General features: G+C 40.2%; 1 pseudogene; it reads right to left on the bottom strand.

The window, feature by feature from the left end:
- Positions 1 to 20,375: 20,375 nt before the first annotated feature.
- LOC120853146 lies at positions 20,376 to 21,174 on the bottom strand (annotated as a pseudogene).
- Positions 21,175 to 22,859: the final 1,685 nt, after the last annotated feature.

The raw sequence follows: 22,859 nt of genomic DNA, 5'->3' as shown, positions 1-22,859 counted from the left end.
TCATTAGTAAATGGTTTGGGATAATTAGCTTCCCAAAATAAAGTTTGTTTGTGACTTTGCACAATACACTTCAATAAATTCCAGATGGATCAAAACTCTAAATGTAAAAAATTAAATCCTAAAAGTACTAGAAGATAAGAGACTTATTTTTGAGTCAGCATGGAGAGGGCCTTTAAAGATATTACACAAACTCCAGAAGCCATAAAGAAAAGATTGATAAATTTGATTCCATAACAATTTTTACATGGGAAAACTTATAAACAAAGTTAAAAGATATACAACAAGTTGGGGAAAATCTTTGAAACTTTTATCACAAAGGGTTACTTTCCTTGATGTAAAAGGTTCTCACAAATTAAACAATAAAAGGACAACAGATCAATAGAAAAATAGATGAAGGGTATAATGGGTAATTCACAGAAAAGGAAGTTCAAATGTCTCTTAAGTACAAATACAAATTAAAATTGCCCTCATTTAATACAAATACAAATTAAAATTGCCCTGGGATATATGTTTTTTTCACCTATCAAATTGGCAAAGATAAAATAGTTTCACAACTCTCTGAGTTAGTGACAGTTTGGGGAAATAGTTGCTTTCTCAGTGTGCTGGTAGGAGTGTAAATTGGTGCATATTTATAGACGGCAATTAAGTAGTATCTACCAAAACTTTACATGCTTACACTTTTGAATTAGCCATTCTACTTCTAGATATTTTATCATGCAAATAACCAAAAGTATAAAATGAAATTTGGAGAAGTATATCCGTTGCATTGGAAGTTACAACAGCAAAATTTTGGAAACTACCTCAATGTTTACAGATAAGGCACTGGATAGATCGATTATGGGATATGAATTTAATAGAATACTATACAAGCATGAAAAAGAATGAAGCAGCGCTGTATAAACTGATATGGAACAATCTCCAAGCTACACTGTTAGGTGAAATAAGCAAGCTATAGAACAGTGTGAACAGTAGGCTACCTTTGTAGAAAAGGGTGTGTGTGTGTGTGGCAAATAGATGTGACTTTGCTTGTATTTACATAAAATATTTCTGAAAAGTTATTGCTTCTAATAACAACTATAAATTTATTGATTTTATAGGAAAATTCAATGCCTGGGAGTAAGGAGGGCTTTTTTCTTTATACTCTTTAGTATCTTTGCCCCACAGAAATATTATATGTTAATATTTCAAAAAAAATGACAAAAACTTACGACAGTAAGACAAGCAGATGGGAAGACCTTTCACCACTGTGAACCCACTGCCTGGGAGGGCAACAGTACAGTCATGGGCGGGCTCCATTTTTGGGATTCCACTTTTGACACTAGCAAAAAGAATCTTCTCTTTCATCAATCAATTCCCATGGAGTTTCACAAATACCCCTCTCTGGCAGTGTTTCAGTTGGGCCACTTAAAAAATGTTTTAAAAATTTATTTGCACTGGGTCTTAGTCATGGCGTGTGGGATTTTTGATCTTCCTTGCAGCATGTGGGATTTTTTTTTTTCTTAAAGTTGTGGCATGTGGGATCTAGTTCCCAGGCCAGGGATCAAACCCAGGCCTCTGGCATTAGGAACTCAGAGTTTTAGCCACTGGACCACCATGTGGAGGTGGGCCACTTTTGGAGGAGCTTGTGGTGAGATGGATAGTGTTGTATTTTGGTGGAACTGGGAAAAGGAGAGTGGGAAATGTGAGGATGGAGGGAGGGAGGAGGGATCATAAGGTCCATCCTGCTTCCTCCTGCACCCACACCTTTCAACGTCCCATCCTCTGGCAGAAAAACAAAACTTCAACTGGTGTGTACCCAAGAAGGTTTCATTAATTCATGTGTGACACATTTATTTATTAAGCACTATTGTGATTCCAGAACTGTCTTAGGCACTGGGAATACAGTAATAAATTAGCTGGGCGTGTTCTTGCCACCAAGGAGCTTATATTCCAGCAGGGGCAAACAGACAGTATTAAGTGCATACACTACTAATTATTTATTTGCTGTTGTGACAAGTGCTATAAAGGAGAAGTTTTGAGTTCTAGGACCTGGATTTGGAGGTCAGGGAAAGCTTCCTGAGAAAGTGATACTTAAGTTCCAAAATTGGAAGGATAAATAGGAGTGAGCTAGGCAATGGGACAAGGGGAAGGGTGGGAGGAGGGAGAACAGCATGTGCAAAGGCCCTAAGGCAGTGAGCAATTAAAGGAATGCCATGAAACTGGAGCACAGATTATAATGGGAAAAAGTAAGGGAAGGGCTCCGCTTGCAGAATTGAGTTAAAGATTTTTAATTTTATCCTCAGATCACTGGAGAGCTACTGAATGGCATAACAATCAGATTTGCATTTTTAAAATTCCACATTGGCTCAATAGAGAGAATAAATTATTTGGGGTGGGGGGAGTGGGCAAAGGTGGAAGAGAGAGGACCAATAAGGAACAACGTGATGACTCAAGGGAGAGGTGATGGTGGCCTGATCAGGGGAGTGTTGGTGAGGATAGAGGTGGACAGATTTGACAGAAGTGTAGGAGGTTAAATTGGAAAGATACGCTAATAGACAGGATATAGAAGGCAAAGAAGAAAAGATATTAAACATGAACCAAGTTCAAATAAATTATACTGGTTCATTGCTTTACAAAGCACTTTCACAGATATCACCTCATATGATCTGAACCTCAATCTTGTAAACTCAGTAAAGAAAGTGAAGTCGCTCAGTCGTGTCCAACTCTTTGCAACCCCATGGACAGTAGCCTGCACCAGGCTCCTCAGTCCATGGGATTTTCTAGGCCAGAATACTGGAGTGGGTTGCCATTTCCTTCTCCAGGGAATCTTCCCGACCCAGGGATCGAACCCAGGTCTCCCACATTGTAGACAGACGCTTTAACATCTGAGCCACCAGGAAAGTCTAAAAACTCAGTAAGGGGGATCATTATTCCAATTTTATTGGTGAGAAAGCAGGTTCAGGGAGTAAACATATTTATTTTTATGAATGAATTAATGGATAAATAGATTACCATTTGCCTTTTTCGGAAAGACTTTGATGGCTAACATCTTGTTTCAGAAGAGCATATTCAGTTCAGTCGCTCAGTCGTGTCCGACTCTTTGCGACCCCATGAATCTTAGCATGCCAGGCCTCCCTGTCCATCACCAACTCCCAGAGTTCACTCAAACTCACGTCCATCGAGTTGGTGATGCCATCCAGCCATCTCATCCTCTGTCGTCCCCTTTTTCTCCTGCCCCCAATCTCTCCTAGCATCAGAGTCTTTTCCAATGAGTCAACTCTTCACATGAGGTGGTCAAAGTACTGGAGTTTCAGCTTTAGCATCATTCCTTCCAAAGAACACCCAGAACTGATCTTCTTTAGAATGGACTGGTTGGATCTCCTTGCAGTCCAAGGGACTCTCAAGAGTCTTCTCCAACACCACAGTTCAAAACCATCAATTCTTCGGCTCTCAGCCTTCTTCACAGTCCAACTCTCACATCCATACATGACTACTGGAAAAACCATAGCCTTGACTAGATGGACCTTTGTTGGCAAAGTAATATCTCTGCTTTTGAGTATACTATCTAGGTTGGTCATAACTTTTCTTCCAAGGAGTGTCTTTTAATTTCATGGCTGCAGTCACCATGTGCAGTGATTTTGGAGCCCCCCAAAATAAAGTCTGACACTGTTTCCACTGTTTCCCCATCTATTTCCCATGAAGAGCATATTAAAACAGTGTAAAAGATGAAAGATGGTTAGAGATGGAGACAAAACAAAGATGAGGCTAAAAATGCACATCAAACCTACCTGTCCACACACTAGAACTTCATCTCGAAGCCTCCCAGCATCTGAGGCTTTCCCAAGGTCTCACAGTTTTTGATAAAGATTGAATTTCACTAGGGTTTTCCAGCTCAGATCCTATACATGTGAGTTCATATTAGTCTGCAGTCCAAACCACCACTTCTCGAGAAGGAGGGTCCCTGTATTCAATCTTAAAAAAAAAAAAAAAAACTCTCAAGGATTTCAACTTCTAAATATAGCAGAATAGCTTGATACCATTGTCCCTGTTGAAAATAACTAGAAATATGAATAAAATATCTCAAATTTCTATGTGAGGTATCAAAGGCAGCAAAGATTTGAGGGACCTTGGGGAGAAGAGAAGCACAGAGAGGTAAGCCTGACAGAATACCACTTTTCCTTCTGGGACGTGTGCTGATGCACAATTGGCAGACGACAGCCTGAGGATCTGTTAAGCTCTCTGGCAGTCTTACAGGGCTGAAGGATAAAAACAGGACCATCAAGGATGAAGGACCCCAGTGAATACTCTAGGTTTTCAGTGGGGAACCCTGAATAGCTGTACCCCAGGAGTAAAGGTAAAGACTTTACAAAGACTGAAGCCTGATTTTGATTGTTTTTAGGCTCTCATTCAAAGAAAATTTTTATTTCTGCTGACATTGTATTAGGTGCTGTTATTATCATTTTTTATCTAATAAAGTTTTAAATGATGGAGCAGCATAGATTGGTTTAAAGAATTTTTATTGTGATGGAAAACATGTATCATAAAATTATCATCTTAACCATTTTTAAATGTAGTTCAGTAGTATTTAGTATATTTACATTGTTGTGAAAGAGTTCCCCAGAACATTTTCATCTTGCAAAACTGAAACTCTATACCCATTAAGCCCAACTCTTCTTTGCTCCCTTCCCTCAGCCTCTGGTGACAATCACTCTACTTTCTGTATCATTAATTTGACTAATTTAGATATTTTATCTTCACATAAGTGAAGTTATATTATATCCATCCTTTTATGACTGGCTTATTTCACATAGCATAATGCCCTCAAATTTCATCCATGTTGCAGGATGTGAGAGACTCTTTCCTTTCTAAAGGCTGCATAGCATTCCACTGTATGTATGTACCCCATTTTGATTATTCATTCTTCTGTATAGACACTTAGGTCCACTCCACCTCTTGGCTATTGTAAATAGTGCTATGAACGTAAGTGTGCAAAAATCCCTTCAAAACCTTGCTTTTAATTCTTTTGAATATATACCCAGAGGTGGGATTGCTGGATCATATGGTAGTTCTATTTTAATTTTTTAGTGGACTACCAGACTGTTTTCTGAAATGATTGCATTGTACAATCCCTCCAACAATGCAGGTGTTCTAACTTCTCCACATTCCCATCAATACTATTTTCTGTTTTCTGGATTAGCCATCCTAATAGGTGTGAGATGACAGTTTCTCTTTTCTTTCTTCTTCTGCCTTTTTTTTTTTTTTGCTGAGCCAGGGGTCATGTGGGATCTTAGTTCCCTAACCAGGGATCCAACCTTGCCCCCTGCAGTGGAAGCCTGGAGTCTTAACCATGGGACTGTTACTTTTCTGGTTCTGACCGTACAGAAGTTCACTCTCATGAGGAAAGGATTCCTAGTTTGTGATCCCTGTATGTGTGGGGTTGCCTCAGAACACTGCACTCTGCTTTCTTTCAGGATGAGGGATAAAGAAAACTTCTAAGTTAAAGATGTCTATCCCCAGGTAGTCATGGATAAGCCATTTTATTAAAATTAGAAAGGCTTATTTCCTCCCCATCCTGGCAGCTCCATGTCCCCCTCTGGCTGTTTCAGGGCTTTGCTCTGCATCAGGGTCCCAGATCTGGCTGGGTGCCTCTCAGGGACCCTGAGGCTCAAGACCCTCCTTCTTGCTGACCAGGTGGTGGGCCAAGGTGGACACCTCCAGGCTCCCCCTCCCCACCACCCTGAGTTTAAGCCATTGTTGTCATAGGGTTTCTTTCATGTGTGGCTGACTGGTCAATTTCTCATCGTAGAGTTGAAATGTGCACAGGAGGACAGACAGATATAGCGTGTTTGCAACCCTGAATTGACCCTAGGTCTGAGGGCCTTGGGTACGGGGACAGAGGAGTAATAGGGGCTGGTGGGTCTTCGTGAGGGGGGACAGTCTGAAGGCAGCCATCCATGTTGGTGGGGGTCGGGGTGGGGAGACTTTCACCAGAAGGAGGGGAAGAATCCGTTTTAACAGAAGCAAAAGCAGAAGGGAGCCCACTTCCCTGATTTCCAGGCTGTGGGCCTTCTCTTTTCTCAGTGGCAGTTTCTGGGGTCAGACCCTGTGAGAAGGACAGAAGGGGGTGCTGTCAGGCATGGTCAGCAGTCCCAGAGGCGGGTGCTGTGACGTCCTCATTTTGCAGAAGAGGATCCTGAGGCCTAGGGAGTTTCAGCTAGAAGATGGTGGAGACTCTCCAGGTCGATCCCTAGATGCACCCGTTGGGGGATCCAAATGCAGAAGGTTGAGGGCTGGAACCAAGCCGGCCTGTTCCCCTCAGCTTCCCCATAAGTCATTTCCTATGGACCGACACCCGGGTCCTAGCAGCACTGCAGGAGTCCAGCCAGCAGGCCAGCACGCGGCTGACGGGGGGCTCGCATTCTGGCAGGGTTTCTAGCAGACCTCCTAGTGTCACTGAAAGCCCTCCTAGGGAAGGTCTGGTGCCCAACGGGCACTTTAATGCAGAAAAAAGAGCATGTTTGAAGCAGCTAAACTTCCAAAATCTGAGGTGGAACTGGGCAGGGGGGCGGCGGTGCTCAGGCCTGCCACCAAAGGTCTCTGGCATCAGCTGGCCCGGCCAGTCTTGCGAGAGCAGAGCACAGACCTCAGTCCCAGTGCCATCTTGTCTCAGCAACTCAAGGCCGCCCAGTCTGCTTCAGGCCCTGGGCATGGCAAGTCAGTGTCCCCTACCCACCCTGGCTGTGACCAGAGCTGGAATCCTGACTGAAGGGATGGGCCCCTGTCAAAGGGCTGAGAACGAGAGTATGTGTGAGTCTCCCTGGTTGGGGCGGGGGGGAACCCCAGCCCCTAAAACCGAGTGGCCCTTCCAGAAGCATCGAGGGCACAGGGGACCAGGAGTGACTCGCACGGCCCATGCTGGGATGCCGCCCTCTAAGCCTCAAGCCTTGGGTTTGAGACTGGAGGATTGGATCCCCAAGCATGAACTGCAGCTGAACTATGATTCAGCCCAAGCTTCAGCACTGGCTTCCAGGAATAATTCCAGAATAATCCATGGTGAAACCAGGCCCACATTCATTCTACTGAAGCTGGTTTCCCCAGCCTGGGCATGAGGGTGCAGGGACTCTGCCCAGTGAGGTAATGTTTCAGTGTGGTGGTGGTGGTTGTTTTTTTTTACATTGTTTGTAGGATTTTATTATTTTTTTATCCTATTTTTAAATTGAAGTATAGTTGATTTACAATGTCATGTTAGTTTCTGGTGTATAGCAAAGTGGCTCAGTTATATATGTTTTTCTTGTGAGGAATACTATTGGTAAGAAGCACATACTGAGTTGTTGAAGTCCTTGTTGCTTCTGTAATGCATTACTGGGCTACTTCACATTATTGGGCTATTTTGAATGAACAATAATGAGATAGATCAAGACAGTTATGTGGTATTCTTAGCCATTTTACCATGAAATGTTTGTGGACACACAGTCAACCCTATATGTAGTGTAGCAATTGGTTGTGAATATGGAACATCAAAATGACCCAGGTCGGTTATGAACACAATCAACATGAAGTCCAATATATAAAATTTCAAGTTTACGTATTGCTTCAAATATCAACTTGACAAAAATATTTACCACAAGGTATGTTAACTATTGTGTTCCTAATTCATTTAAAATGATTAAAATAGAAGATGTTTTTGGAATGCACAATAAAAACTGTTTTCAAACGGTAGTGTTTATGTTTGTTAAAGACTATACAGCGTTACAGGATGGCAAAAAGTATCAATACAGTAAGAAAGAAAAAATAAAGACTTTGTTAATTGTAATGACAAATACATTTTACTCCCTGGTGTTGCTTTTATATTTTTTTGCTTTTGGATCTTGATTATTTTGAATCTGAACTTTCAATATTTGTGTGTGTATAAGTAATCTCATAAATCATTCTTGGGAGTTTGTTTCTATTACTAAACTCTTGTATAGAATTCTAATTATAAAAAAACTAAATATAACAAAACCAATCAAACAAAATCAAATCAAATAATTACAGTAACAACAACAACAAAGACACAAACAAACCTCTCATGCCCCTCAAATGGGATAACTGAACATAATTTAAAAACCCTTTGGGGATGTTACCTATTAAATCAGGATAAGGGATGATTCAGAGTTGTTCTTTTTTGTGACACTGTGTGGATATGAATGGTCCTAAATAGGAACTTTTATTTTGTTTCAGATATGCAGTCTTTTATTATGGGGAAGAAAGCAAGAGAGTGAGAAAAAAGAGAGCATCAGGACAAGATATCAAAGAACAGTTATTGTCCATTTGCCAGGAGCCAAGATAACAGAATCTCTGATGTTCTACCACTATCAATATTTTTGTGGTGGCATGACAGGCACAGATTGCACACACATTAGAGATGTTCAACAACTTTTTAAGTAAAATGTAATATTCATCAGAGTGATCTTTCAATAGCTTAATGTCTTTCCATCACATTCTTGGGTATAGGAGTTTGGGCAAAATTGAGTTGCTGGGGAAACTTGTTTCTTTTCACATCTACACTGATTTTCCCAGTAACTAAACTCATGTAACTAGGAGGATTGTCTTAAGACAACCCTAATTTGGTTTCTTTGGTTACCTTGTATTTATATTTTACAGATAGAGTAAACACGAAAAGGTTTCCTGATTTTGACTCTGAATTTTGAGTATTATATCTAGCTAATTGTTAGGTTCAGATATGGAAATCAGATTTGCAATGGGAGAACAGGCAAAAGTAGAGTATTGATCCTGTTCTGGACAGTTATTACCACTGATTTGGATGGTTATGGAAGATGATAACTATTGGTTAGCAGAGACCTGTGACCAGAGTGGATATTAATGAGGCCTTTGTAATATTATGTAGAGTTATAGGTGAGGTCAAATGGATCGGGAGGATGTATATTTTTTAATTTTTATTTTTTAAGGACTTCATCTGTTTTGAACAAGCTCTAAATATGTTGAGGCAGTAGAGAAGCTGTCATGTAGATGGAAAGATCAGGTGGACTGTGATTGAGTCTTGGCTTTGTTTTTACATTTCTGAGACTCCATTTCTTATTTGAAAAATAAAGATGAATAATATTGTCTACAGTACCAGAATGTAGTCTGAATTAAATGTTATGATGTATATGTGAGTGCTGTTGTAAAATTGCTAAGAGCTATGAAAATGACATTTAATAGTACTTTCACCCAGCCTCTCCTCTCTCATGCATTTCTTTCTCCTATTTATGTCAGTTCTAGATGGTGTAATGACCATATTTGGGGATAAAAAGGTGAGACTAAAATGAAATCGATTTATTCTTCTCTGTGGGAAGTTCTGTATGCTTCCCTTAGTGTTTCCATTTCCTTCAGATTTAGAGTTTGTGTAGATGAAAAATGTGCGGATGAGAAAATGAATTTTTTAATGAAGATGCTGTTTGAATAACTTTATACATACAGACTGAAAATGTAGCAAATGATCAATTTTATGAATTTGTTGTTTAAGCATATATTCATGTAACATATATAATATACATCATCTAAAAGAGGAGAGAAAGACAAAAGGTAAAGTAATGAGCAGAAATGGCAGTGAAGTGCTCTACCTGTTCCTGGATTAATATTCAGGGCAATTTGGCACCGGTGGGGTTGGCCTTTTTAGGGTGTGTGAGCAAGAAACAGCAGAACAGGAATGAACGAGGAAGCCGTTTCACATACACATTGATTGGTCAGTGTTCCTTGTCAGCTATCCTATTGGGCATGTGACTGCCAGCCTTTTATCTAGTGCTTGCAGACAGCTTATCATAATTTGCAGCTTTTTGCTTTAAGGTATCTTCCCCCACATCCCTAAGCTGCATGTGTTCCACCAGATAAAACCTCCTTAACAAACTTTATGATGGACAGATCCAGTATTGCCCATATTAACAAGAAATACCGTTTTATATGTACATATTCTGTACATAGGGGCTTTCCTGGTGGCTCAGTGGTAAACAATCCACCTGCCAATGTAGGAGACATGGATTTGATCCCTGTGTCGGAAAAAGCCCGTGGAGAAGGAAATGGCAACCCACTCCAGTATTCTTACCTGGGAAATCCCACAGACAGAGGAGCCTGGTGGGTTATAATTCATGTGGTTGCAAAGAGTTGGACAGGAGTTAGTGACTAAACAACAACAAGTTCTGTACATAGATATAGAACTTCTATGTTTACATATTTTGTACATAGACACACATAAAGTCTTCAACACTCAGAGACATATACCTTTATTTACAGACCTGGGAAAATGACAACCGTTACATTAGGAAATGGTGAGGGAGAGTGAACCCAACATATAATTCTGGAGTTCTCTCCAGACCCTTCTATGAGACAAGGCAATTTGAACTGTCATATTAATAACTGACAGTGTTCTGATATTATAAAGAGGTGTGGAAGATCAGATGATCTCCTCTACTTGTTTGCTGAAATTTTTGTCACTGTGGCTAGGTGTCAAATGGTAGATTTTCTTTGCTCATCCCATTCCCTGTTGTAGATTAGATAGTGAAAGTGAAAGTTGCTCAATTGTGTCTGACTCTTTGCGACCCCTGGATTATAAAGTCCATGGAATTTTCTAGGCCAGAATACTGGAGTGGGTAGCCTTTCCCTTCTCCAGGGGATCTTCCCAACGCAGGAATTAAACCCAGGTCTCCTGCACTGTAGGCGGACTCTTTACCAGCTGAGTCACAAGGGAAGCCCAAGAATACTGAGGTGGGTATCCTATCCCTTCTCCAGTGGATCTTCCTGACCCAGGAATCGAACCAGGGTCTCCTGCATTGCAGGTGGATTCTTTACTAACTGAGGGTATTTTTCAAATATTTGACTTGTGATTCATAGAAAGAATTTTGTATCATGACCCAAGACATGTAAGCCTAAATACCAATACATAATGTAATTTTATTTATTTAAAAATTTTTTATTATTTTTTGCTGCACTGAGGTTTCCTTGCTGCACATGAGTTTTCCCTAGTTGCATTGAGCAAGGACTACTTTCTAGTCGTAGTGTGCAGGCTTCTCATTTGTGGTGGCGTCTCTTGTTGCAGGGCATGGGCTTTAGGGTGTGCGGGGTTCAATAGTTGAGGCACACAGGCTTAGTTGGCACACCAGGTTAGTTGGCACATGGACTTAGTTGCTCCATGGCATGTGGCTGCTGCTGCTAAGTCGCTTCAGTCGTGTCCAACTCTGTGCGACCCCATAGATGGCAGCCCACCAGGCTTCCCTGTCCTTGGGATTCTATAGGCAAGAATACTGGAGTGGGTTGCCATTTCCTTCTCCAACACATGAAAATGAAAAGTGAGAGTGAAGTTGCTCAGTCGTGTCCGACTCCCAGCGACCCCATGGACTGCAGCCTACCAGGCTCCTCCATCCATGGGATTTTCCAGACAAGAGTACTGGAGTGGGGTGCCATTGCCTTCTCCCATGGCATGTGGAATCTTCCCCAAATCAGGAAATGGAGGGAACCAGCCTGCATGGGCAGGCAGACTCTAATCACTGGACCCCTGGGGAGGTTCTATAACATAATTTTAAAAATGATTTTCATGATCCACTCAATAGTTGCAAAGTAGTTTTAAAAACCTTTATTAATTGACAACTGGTGAGCTGAGAACTTGGGGCTCATTTTCTTATGATCAGTTATGTTTTCCACTGAAAACAAGACAAAGGTCAGAATGGCAAAGACTGATTTCCTTCTTTATCTATACATTTAAGATTTCTGAGACTTCCTGTGGGATCAAGGAGTCTCATTGGTCTCATCATAGCCCATTTGAAGATAAAAGAATAAGATAAAGCAATTGAGCCAGATAGGTTTATAAACCTCTTGGAGAAAAGGCAGTAAGCTTTCTTTCCTGACAGAACTCCCTCTTCTCCTCCTCCCTTCTCCATGTTACACAGATGTTGGTGTTATATTGAAAGAAGGGGTCATTTTCTCTTTACAAGGGAAAAACTTTATAAAGTTATTCTAATGTAGCGAATTAGAAGTTCTTCATGAAAGCTTCTCTCTGTGTCTGTGTTAGACTATTTGATCTCCATGTTATGAAGTATGCTATGTTGCCAATAAAATCTCAGATTTTGCCAGATTCTGTTCAGTTCAGTCACTCAGTCATGTCTGACTCTTTGCGACCCCATGGACTGCAGCATGCCAGACTTCCCTGTATCCATCACGAACTCCCAGAGTCTACCCAAACCCACGTCCATTGAGTCTGTGATGCCATCCTACCATCTCATCCTCTGTCATCCCCTTCTCCTCCTGCCCTCAATCTTTCCCAACATCAGGGTCTTTTCAAATGAGTCAGCTCTTTGCATCAGGTGGCCAAAATATTGGAGGTTCAGCTTCAGCATCAGTCCTTCCAATGAGTATTCAGGACTGATTTCCTTTAGGATTGACTGGTTGGATCTCCTTGCAGTCCAAGAGACTCTCAAGAGGCTTCTCCAACACCACAGTTCAAAAGCATCAATTCTTCTGGGCTTAGCTTTCTTTATAGTCCAACTCTCTCTAGACATCTGAAGTTTTCTTACATGACTAAGGTCAAGTCAGGTCATGGCAAATTCAGATACAGAACCAGTGTTTCAGCTCATTTAACTCCAGGATCCCTTTGATGATACTGTATTCCTTCATGTTGGTAACATGCTGGACCAGGAGTGTAATATAATGCCTCAGAGAGTCATAGTCTGTGCCATTTTTACTCTGGGTGCTCCACTTCACCCCTAAATCAGGTCTCAAGTGTGAAGCAGACATCCTCTGGACATAATCTTATTTTTATACTCCAGAAGTTGCATTTACATCACATTATCCTACAAAAACAAGCACTTAGAAAGCAAAATAGCCATGAGATGATGATGGTTTTTTAAATAAATGGGCTGGCTTAATAGATAAGGCATATACTCCAACAGTATAGATGAGACATCTTTGTAATCATTCTGCATTGTTTCAGCTGGCTGTGAGAGAACTGCCAAAGAAACTGGAAGAATTAGGTTTCATGAATCATTCATTAGATTCAGTTTAACAGTCTCATTATTTATAGTGCTTCAAGTTAGTCTGTGGTGCTGCCTATTTGCCTTAATAAGTATGGGAATAATGACTTGGCAGTGTATCTGTTTGCATTAGTGTGTGTTATTGTTTATTGAAATAAAGCCCAAGGGATTTTCAGAAATATGCCTCTTTAAAAATAGTCATTGCTGAAAAATATTGCATTTCATACTTTGGGACCTAAAAACTTTTATTGTATGAAATATTTTATCCTTTAATGAATATGATTAATACAGAGCTGTATTCATATTTAGGATATCATTGTTTATTGTTTGGCTAATGCATGGTGGGATTGTAGAAATCTTTCTAAGCCTGGTTTATCCTGGAATTTAAAAATGTATATAAAGAGGCAAGCTAAACCAGTTAGATTGTAGTTGGTTTGTGTACCACAACTCTGCTATTTGAATTCCAATGATGGGTATTTATTTTAGGGAAAAAAGTTTACTTTGTAATTATAGCAATTATTTAGCAAATATTTACATAGCTATTACCTCTCAAATTATTTGTTATAGCAATTATTTAGCAAATATTTACATAGCTATTACCTCTCAAATTATTTGTTAGATAAAGTTTATATATATATATTTTGTGTTCCAGGAGTAAAATGTATCTGATAGGCCAATTCTGAAGAATACAATTTATTACATATAGGCATGAAGAGAGGTAATTTTGGCTTATATTTTAGATAGATCCTTTAGACTGTATTAATAATTGCATATTAAAAGAATAAAGAATACTTGGAGAGAAGGAAAAGGTATTTATATGGAAGAGCAAGAAATAATAAATCATTGATAATGTTCAGAAGATATTTCTAATAATTTCTCTACTATCAGATTGATTGACCTTTTAAAAAAGCAACTTAAATATCCATATCTCTGTACAGTAATGGTTGGGGGATTCATCTGAATTTCCTTAGCCACACAGTTTTCCCATCTCTTTCAGATGTAAAGCACCATGCTTCTCTTTAATTACACCTGCCATTTTTAATCACCAAGCTGGGATTAGACCATAGTACAGGCAACTTTATCTTAATCTGAAGTATGATCCAAAGTTGCTTTGTGAGACTTTGCCAACAGGTACTTCTGTAGCTTACCTTATTTTGGAGAAAATTCACTGGTTGGTTACATGAAATAATTTGTGATCTTTGACATCAACTGGGCTCTCAATACTATTGGGAAATCCTTTCATATTTCCCTAGTCCCCTCACTCCTCTTCTCCACAGCAGCTACATAAAATTTCCTTATCCTTTTCAAACTTTAAACTTCTCTACCACCTTCATCACTCTCAACAGATAACCTCATTTTCTTATCAGAGAAAACTGAGAACATCAGAGGCATGCTTTATCATTCCCTGTCACTGACCAACAGCTTGATCTTATGTAGCCATCCTTTTATTTCCTTCCTGTGACATGAAAGAGGCATCTTTTCTCCTATATGAAGCTGATCATTTCCTTAGGAAACACTTCTGCTTCTTCAGACATCTTGCATATCAATACTCTCCTCTTTTATATTTTAAGCCTCTCCTGTTTAATACTATAACCTTCTGTATTAGTTCTATATTAGTTTTCTATTGTTGTAACAGTTTACCAGCTTAAAATAACATACATTTTTTAAGAACTTTATTTTTTTTTAATATTTATTTTTTGTATCCATTCAGCCAGTCTGTGTCTTTTGGTTGAAGCATTTAATCCATTTACATTTGAAGTAATTATTAATATATATGTTCCTATTGCCATTTTCTTTGTTTGGGGTTGATTTTGTAGATCTTTTTTCTTCTCTTGTATTTCTTGACTATGTAAGTCCCTTTAACATTTATTGTAAAGCTGGTTTGGTGGTACTGAATTCTCTTAACTTTTGCTTGTCTGAAAAGCTTTTTATTTCTCCATCAATTTTGAACAAGATCCTTGCTGGGTAAAGTAATCTTGGTTGTAGATTATTCCCTTTCAGTACTTTAAATATATCCTGCCATTCCCTTCTGGCCTGCAGAGTTTCTGCTCAAAGATCAGCTGTTGTGTATATGGGGTTTCCCTTATATGTTACTTGTTGCTTCTCCCTTGCTGCTTTTAATATTCTTTCTTTGTATTTAGTCTTTGTTAGTTTCATTAGTATGTGTCTTGGCGTGTTTCTCCTTGGATTTACCCTGTATGGGACTCTTTGTGCCTCTTGAATTTGATTATTTCCTTTCCATGTTGGGGAAATTTTCAACTATAATCTCTTCACAAATTTTCTCATTCCCTTTCTTTTTCTCTTCTTCTTCTGGGACTGCTATAATTCAAATGTTGGTGCATTTGATACTGTCCCAGAGGTCTCTGAGACTATCCTCCGTTCTTTTCATTCTTTTTATTTTGTTCTGCTCTTCAGAAGTTATTTCCACCATTTTATCTTCCAACTCACTGACTTGTTCTGCTTCGGATATTCTGCTATTGATTCCTTCTAGAGTATTTTTAATTTCGGTAATATACATTTATTTTTAATTCTTCTAGGTCTTTGTTAATTGCTTCTTGCATTTTCTCCATTTTGTTTTCAAGGTTTTTGATCATCTTTACTATCATTATTCTGAATTCTTTTTCAGGTAGTTTGCCTATTTCCTCTTCATTTATTTTGACTTTTGTGTTTCTAGTTTGTTCCTTCATTTGTGCAGTATTTCTCTGCCTTTTCATTACTTTTTTTAAACTTATTGTGTTTGAGGTCTCCTTTTCTCAGCCTTCAAAGAAAGTTGAATTCTTTCCTTGAAGCAGGTTGAATTCTTTCTTCCTTATGGTTTCTGCCTTCCTAAAGTTGGTCCAGTGGTTTGTGTGAGCTTCCTGTAGAGTGAGATTTGTGCTGTGTTTTTGTTTGTTTGTTTTTCCTCTGATGGTCAAGGCTGAGTGAGGTGGTAATCCTGTCTGCTGATGATTTGGTTTGTGTTTTTGTTTTGTTTGTTGTTTAGATGAGGCATCTTGCACAGGGTGCAACTAGTGTTTGGGTGATGCCGGGTCTTGTATTCAAGTGGTTTCCTTTGTGTGAGTTCTCACTATTTGATACTTCCTAGGGTTAGTTCTCTGGTAGTCCAGGGTCTTGGAGTCAGTGCTCCCACTCCAAAGGTTCAGGGCTTGATCTATGTCTGAAGCAGGGTCATAGCAATTCATTACCATGTGCAGCAGACACAGCAGGACATGGCTTCTTTTTAAAAAATATTTATTTTTATTTATTTATTTGGTTGTACCTGGTCTTCATTGCAGCATGCGGGATCTTTTTAGTTGCAGCTTGTGAACTCTTAGTTGCAGCATGTGGGATCAGGTCCCCTGCATTGGGAGTGTGGAGTCTTAGTCACTGGACTACCAGGGAAATCCCACAACACACAGTTATTATCACATCACTATTGTGGGTCAGGAATCTGGGAATGGCTAAACTTTATGATTTTTGGCTCAGAATCTCTCATGTGATTGCAATCAAGATGTTGGCCTCAGTTGGCCTCATCTGAAAGTTTAATGGACTGGAAAATCTATTCTAAGATGGCTCACATACATGGCTATTGGCTGGAGGTGTCAGTTCCTTGCTAGTTGTAAGAAGGATGAGTGTTCCTTGCCACATGGACCTCTGCATAGGACTGCTTGAGAGTCCTCAAAACATGATATATGGCTTACTCCAGAGCTAGAGATTCAAGAGAGCAAGGCAAAGTCACCATGTTTTTTCTCATTTAGTTACAGGAGTTACACACCATTTTTTCCACACTCTTCAGGAAGCCATTACTTGCACAGGTCTGTACTATTCAGTGTGTGTGTGTGTAAGACATTACATGAATATCAGGAGGTGGGGATTATTTGGGTCATCTTGGTGGTTGGCCACCATACCTTTCCATAAGCATTCAAACACATTCAATTTTCTCCCAGTTTACACAAACAAAGAACAAAAAACTAACCAAACAATCATATCCAATAAAATCTCTCTGTAATGTACAACTTCTTCTGGTCTTGCCTTTTTTCTCCTGTTTTTCCTCTTTATATTTGAAACTCTTGAAAAACTCTTGTCTACATTTCCTGCTGCTGTTCCTTCACTTGAATTCACTTCTCATACTTTTATTCACTTCTCAGTTTCTTGCCAGATAGCATACTTTCATTTCATAAAACTACTCTTGTCAAGGTCCTGACTTCCTTGTTGCTGAATCCAATGGACACTTTTCAGTTCTTTTTGTTTTTACTTGACCTATCAGTAACAATTGACACTGTTGACCCATTGTCACACTCACTCCTTTCTGAAAAATCTCTCTTCCCCATTGCTCTGATATACCACTCTCACTTTTTATCCAGGTTCTCTGTCTTGCTCCTTCTCTGTCTCCTTTAACCAACTATTATCATTTTTTTTAAGATAATCCTCAAAGTTTTGTGTTATAACTTTTCTCATTCTACACATTCTCTGGGTTGCTATTCAGCACTGTCATAGCTTTAAGAATTACCTATATGTTGCTGACTCTCAAACCTTTATTTCCAGGCTACAATGCTCTTTTAACTCAAACCCAACAACAACATTATCTCTATTTGTTTATTCTATAGTGGTTGTTTAGTTGCTAAGTTGTGTCCCATTCTTCTGTGACCCTGTGGACTTTAGCCTGCCGTGCTCCTCTGTCCATGGGATTCTCCAGGCAAGAACACTGCAGTGGGTTACCATTTCCTTCTCCAGGGGAGCTTCCTGACAGAGGGATAGAACTCACATCTCCTGCATTGGCAGGCAGGTTTTTTACCACTGAGTCACCAGGGATGTCCCACTATACAGTTCAAGATCTTCCTTCCAACTTTCTAGCCCATTATGTTTCTAATCTCTGTGCATGGCACCATTATCTACCAGTTGGTGAATTAAGAAAGGTCAGGACCATTATCACCCTTTTCTCTCTCTTTTACCTCCATCATCTCTACAACTAGCAAATTATGATGATTCTATTTTTTTTGCTGTGCCATGTAACTAAGCCTGTGCACCAAAACTACTGAGCCCCCACTACAGAGCCCTTGAGCTGCAACTACTGAGCCCATGCACCACAACCGCTGAAGCCCCGGTGCCCTAGATCCTGTGCTCCACAATGAGAAGCCGCTGCAATGAGAAGCCTGTACACTGCAGTGAAGAGTATCCCCCACTTGCCACAACTAGAGAAAGCCCACACAGCAATGAGGACTCAGCACAGTCAAAAATAAAAATAAAAAACGTACAAAAGGAGAAAGATAAAAACCTAAAAAAATAAAAAAACCTAACGGTGTCCCTAGTGCTGATGAATTAGTTTAGTTCTGGAGGACTTCTTTTTCCTCTAATATGCAGATCAGAGTATGCTCCTTTTCCTTCAGGCTTACTGCAGTTCCAACTTGGATTTCTAAGTGGAAAGAAGGCAATGAGGTATAGGTGGGGAGAGTACTTCTTCCTAAGTAAGTTAAATATTTGGGCTCTATTTCATGTCCCCAGCATCAGGGAAGTTAGACACTCCTCAAAGACACCTGTGCTTACTATAACCCAAAGATTACTTTGGATTATTGATATAAATTCAATTCAGAGCAAGATTCTTCCTCTTTTGGTACATAGTGAGTGGGCACTCATTAGTACTTTAGAATTTACAATTTTCTGTTTACTACTTTTCTTTGAGTGAACTATTGATAGCTTTGGATTTGTGCATACACCAAATTAAACACACTTCTTTGTGGGACTTCATGTGGAGGATGCTGCTTATTGCAGAGGACAATAGTCTTAACAATATGTTTACTGAAAATGCAGGAGTGAATTTCTTGTGTTTGTTTCCTGCTTTTTCATAAAAGCCAGAGGGTTAACACAAAGAGTAACTCAATAGGAGTGATTCTAGGACACCACTTTATATAACTCCACAGGTTGCTATTCAAATAAACTATAAATTGTGTCGGAGGAGAGTGCAGGGAGGGTGTGTGCCTTTCACACTGTGGAATTCTAAGTGCCTAGTGCTCCTGGAGTCTTCAGATATGAGTGGCCTCAGGCAAATCCTTGAAGGACTAAAACAGTATGGTTCACATATGTGGACTTTTGGAGGTTCAACTTGAGTCCTCTTTTCAGTTTTATAGTAATATGAAACTGTTTTCCTCTTAGATTATTTTTTATAGTTTAGGGCATGTAAAGGAAAAGGTAAATTGCTTGCTCCTAGGGCTCTTTGTCTTAAATTTGCTTTCTATTAAAGATTGAAGGCAGGGCCACATAGCATGAAAACAGATAAGAAGGTGACAGACATAGTTAACATTCTGTTTTGGAAGTTCAGGAGTTTCATCAGTGCCCTGGGTTGAAAGGAAGGCTGGACTGTTTTCATAATTATTCATTACTTCATTCAACACATATTTACTCATTAACATTACATATGGTATAAAGAATGCAATGTATATGCTCCTTATCCTCAAGGAGTTGTTAATTTAGTAGGGGCTTGTTGTTCAGTCGCTAAGTTGTGTCCAATTTTTGTAAGCCCATGAACTGCAGCACTCCAGGATACCCTGACCTTTACTATCTCCCTGAGTTTGCTCAAATTCATGTCCATTGAGTCAGTGATGCTATCTAACCATCTCATTGTTGCCCCCTTCTACTTTTGCCTTCAATTTTTCCCAGCATCAGGGTCTTTTCCATGAATCAGCTCTTCCAATCAGGTGGCCAAAGGATAGGAGCTTCAGCTTTAACATCGGTTTTTCCAAAGAATATTCAGGGTTGATTTCCTTTAGAATTGACTGATTTGATGTCCTTGCAGTCCAGGGGTCTCTCAAGAGTCTTCTCCAGCACCACAATTCAAAAGCATCAGTTCTTAGGTACTCAGCCTTCTTTGGGGTCCAACTCTCACATTCATACATGACTACTGAAAAAACCATAGCTTTGACTATATGGACCTTTGTTGGCAAAGTGATGCTTTTTAATATGCTGTCTAGGTTTGTCATAGTTTTCCTTCCAAGGAGCAAGCATCTGTTAATTTCATGGTTGCAGTCACCATCCACAGTGATTTTGGAGCCCAAGAAAATAAAATCTATCACTGCTTCCACTTTCCCCCCTTCTATTTGCCATTAAGTGTTGGGACTGGATGCCATGATCTTAGTTTTTTGAATATTGAGTTGTAAGCCAGCTTTTTCACTCTCATCTTTCACCTTCATCAGAGGTTGTTTAGTTTCCTTTCACTTCCTGCCATTAGAGTGGTATCATCTGCAGATCTGAGGTTGTTGATATTTCTTCTGACAATCTTGATTCCAGCTTGTGATTCATCCAGACTAGCGTTTCCCATGATGTAATCTGCATAGAAGTTAAACAAACAGGGTGACAATATACAGTCTTGTCGTATGACTTTCCCAGTTTTGAAACAGTCCATTGTTCCATGTTGCTTTTTATTTATTTTTTTGGCTGTGTACATAGGGTGCTTTATTCTCCACAGAATGATACATGCTAAGGTGGGTTGGGCTTGGGCCAATGTCCCCATATGTACAGAACTGAATAAAGTGGGTCTCTGAGAAGTCTGATTTGCCTTGATGTGGAGGAGGGCTGGGGAGGATGGAGATGGATGTGACAACCAGAATATGTTCAGTCATGTGCTGGTTCTGGCCTGGAATGCAGGGAGTTGCAGCAGCTCTCAGGGTGGTCACTTCCAGGCAGGGGTGGCCTGCCAGACTTGGAGGGCCTTCTGTACCACATCTTCCCACTGGGCATCTGATATCTCGTGAGCCCAGGCAGGAACCCCTGGTGCAGGCAGGCTTATGCCAGCCATCGTCCTTTTCACCAGCTCTACATGTTCTGGGTCCATGGGAATAGAGCTGTGGTTGTTCAATGCTGTAGCTCCCTGCTCATCTTCGTCCTCACTTTCTAGTGGGGTCCAGCAAATGAAGCCCCAGGGCCTGGATCCGATCCTGGATATCAGCAACTACATCTTCTCCATCCCCCACTGGTGCCAGTTCCACCTCCTCTTGTTCAGGATCTTGGTTCAGGGGCTGGTAAGAGTAGCCAGCTGGTCCTGCCCTTGTTTCCTCTTGTTCTTCCTCTGGTTCCTCACTGCTCTAATCCCCAGTGCCTTCCGTGGGGCCCTGATGTGGCCCGAGTTCCTCAGTCTGATTGGGGAAGATACGTTCAGGACCCATGGTGTCGCCCCCTAGAACTACTGCTGCCATCGGGCAGGGGCCGCTCAGAGCCCGTGACCCAACCCCCCATGTTGGTTTTTAATTGTTGCTTCTTGACCTGCATACAGCTTTCTCAGGAGACAGGTAAGGCAGTGTGGTATTCCCATCTCTTTAAGAATTTTTCACGGTTTGTTGTGATTCACACAGTCAAAGGTTTTAGTGTAGTCAGTAAAGCAGATGTAGATGTTTTGCTGTAATTTCCTTACTTTCACTGTGATCCAACGAATGCTGGCAATTTGATCTCTCCTTTCTCTGCCTCTTCAAAACCCAGTTTGTACATCTGGAAGTTCTCAGTTCACATATTGCTGGAGCCTAGCTTGAAGGAGTTTTGAACATAATCTTACTAGCACATGAAATGAGCACAACTGTCTGGTAGTTTAATATTCTTTGGAATAGCCCTTCTTTGAGATTGGGATGAAAATTAAGGGCTAGAAGCAAGTAAATGGGCAATTAATGAAGTGTGAGGGCATGGCAACCCACTCTAGTATTCTTGGAGAATGCCTATGGATAGAGGAGCCCGGCAGGCTACAGTTGGTGGGGTCTCAAAGAGTCGGACATGACTGAGCAACTAAGCCCAGCACAATGAAGTGTGAGAAATGCAGTTATGGTGAGGGTTCCCTTCCAGGATGCTGACTTCTCATTATATCTTCATGTGTCAGAGAGCAGAGAGAGGGGGCTGGCTCTCTCATAACTCTTTTAAGAGCACTAATCCTTTTCATGAGGGCTCTACTCTTATGACCTCACCTAATATCATTATATTACAGAATAAGATTTCAACACATGCATTCTGAAAGGACACAAGTATTCAACTCATAACAAATACTCTAGATATAAGATAAAGTGGAAGAAGCTACCAGATATAGACTTGGAGGGATGGCAGTATGGAAGACTTCCTAGAGAATGTGACAGTCAACCTGAGATATGAAGGATGATTAAGAATTAGTAAAACAAAGAGGCCCCTTCATGGATCACAGCCTTGTTGTGGTGAAGTGGCTTGCATAACACAGTGAAGCTATGAGCTATGTGTGCAGGGTCATAGTGAAGATGGAAGGGTCATAGTGAAGAGTTCTAGCAAAATGTGTAAATGGCAAACCACTTTGGTATTATTGCCTGGAGAACCCTATGAACCATATGAAAAGGCAAAAAGATATGACACCAGAAGCTAAGCCCACCAGGTCAAGTGCCCAGTATGCTACTGGGAAGAACAGAGGGCAATTACTAATAGCTCCAGCAAGAATGAAGCGACTGGGCCAAAGCATGAACAAGGCTCAGTTGGATGTGTCTGGTGGTGAAAGTAAAGTCCAATGTTGTAAAGAACAATATTGCATAGGAATCTGGAATATTAGGTCCATGAATCAAGGTAAATTGGACATGGTCAAGAAGGAAATGGCAAGCTTGAACATTGACATCTTAGGAATCAGTGAACTAAAATGGATGGGAATGGTCAAATTTAATTCAGATGACCATTATATCTATTACAGTGGGCAAGAATCTCTTAGAAGAAATGCATTCGCTATTTAAAATCCTAAAAGATAATCCTGTTAAAATGCTTCACTCAGTATGTTAGCAAACTTGGACATCTCAGCAGTGGCCACAAAGCTGGAAAAGGTCAGTTTTTATTCCAGCCCCAAAGAAGGGCAATGCCAAAGAATGTTCAAGCTATCAGATTATTGCACTTGTTTCACATGCTAGCAAGGTTATGCTCAAA

This window comes from Oryx dammah, unplaced genomic scaffold (genome assembly GCF_014754425.2).
Source record: "Oryx dammah isolate SB20612 unplaced genomic scaffold, SCBI_Odam_1.1 HiC_scaffold_26, whole genome shotgun sequence".
NCBI classification, from domain to species: domain Eukaryota; kingdom Metazoa; phylum Chordata; class Mammalia; order Artiodactyla; family Bovidae; genus Oryx; species Oryx dammah.
The sequence above is the reverse complement of the archived record's forward strand: the minus strand, read 5'-3'. Positions and strand labels throughout refer to the sequence as shown.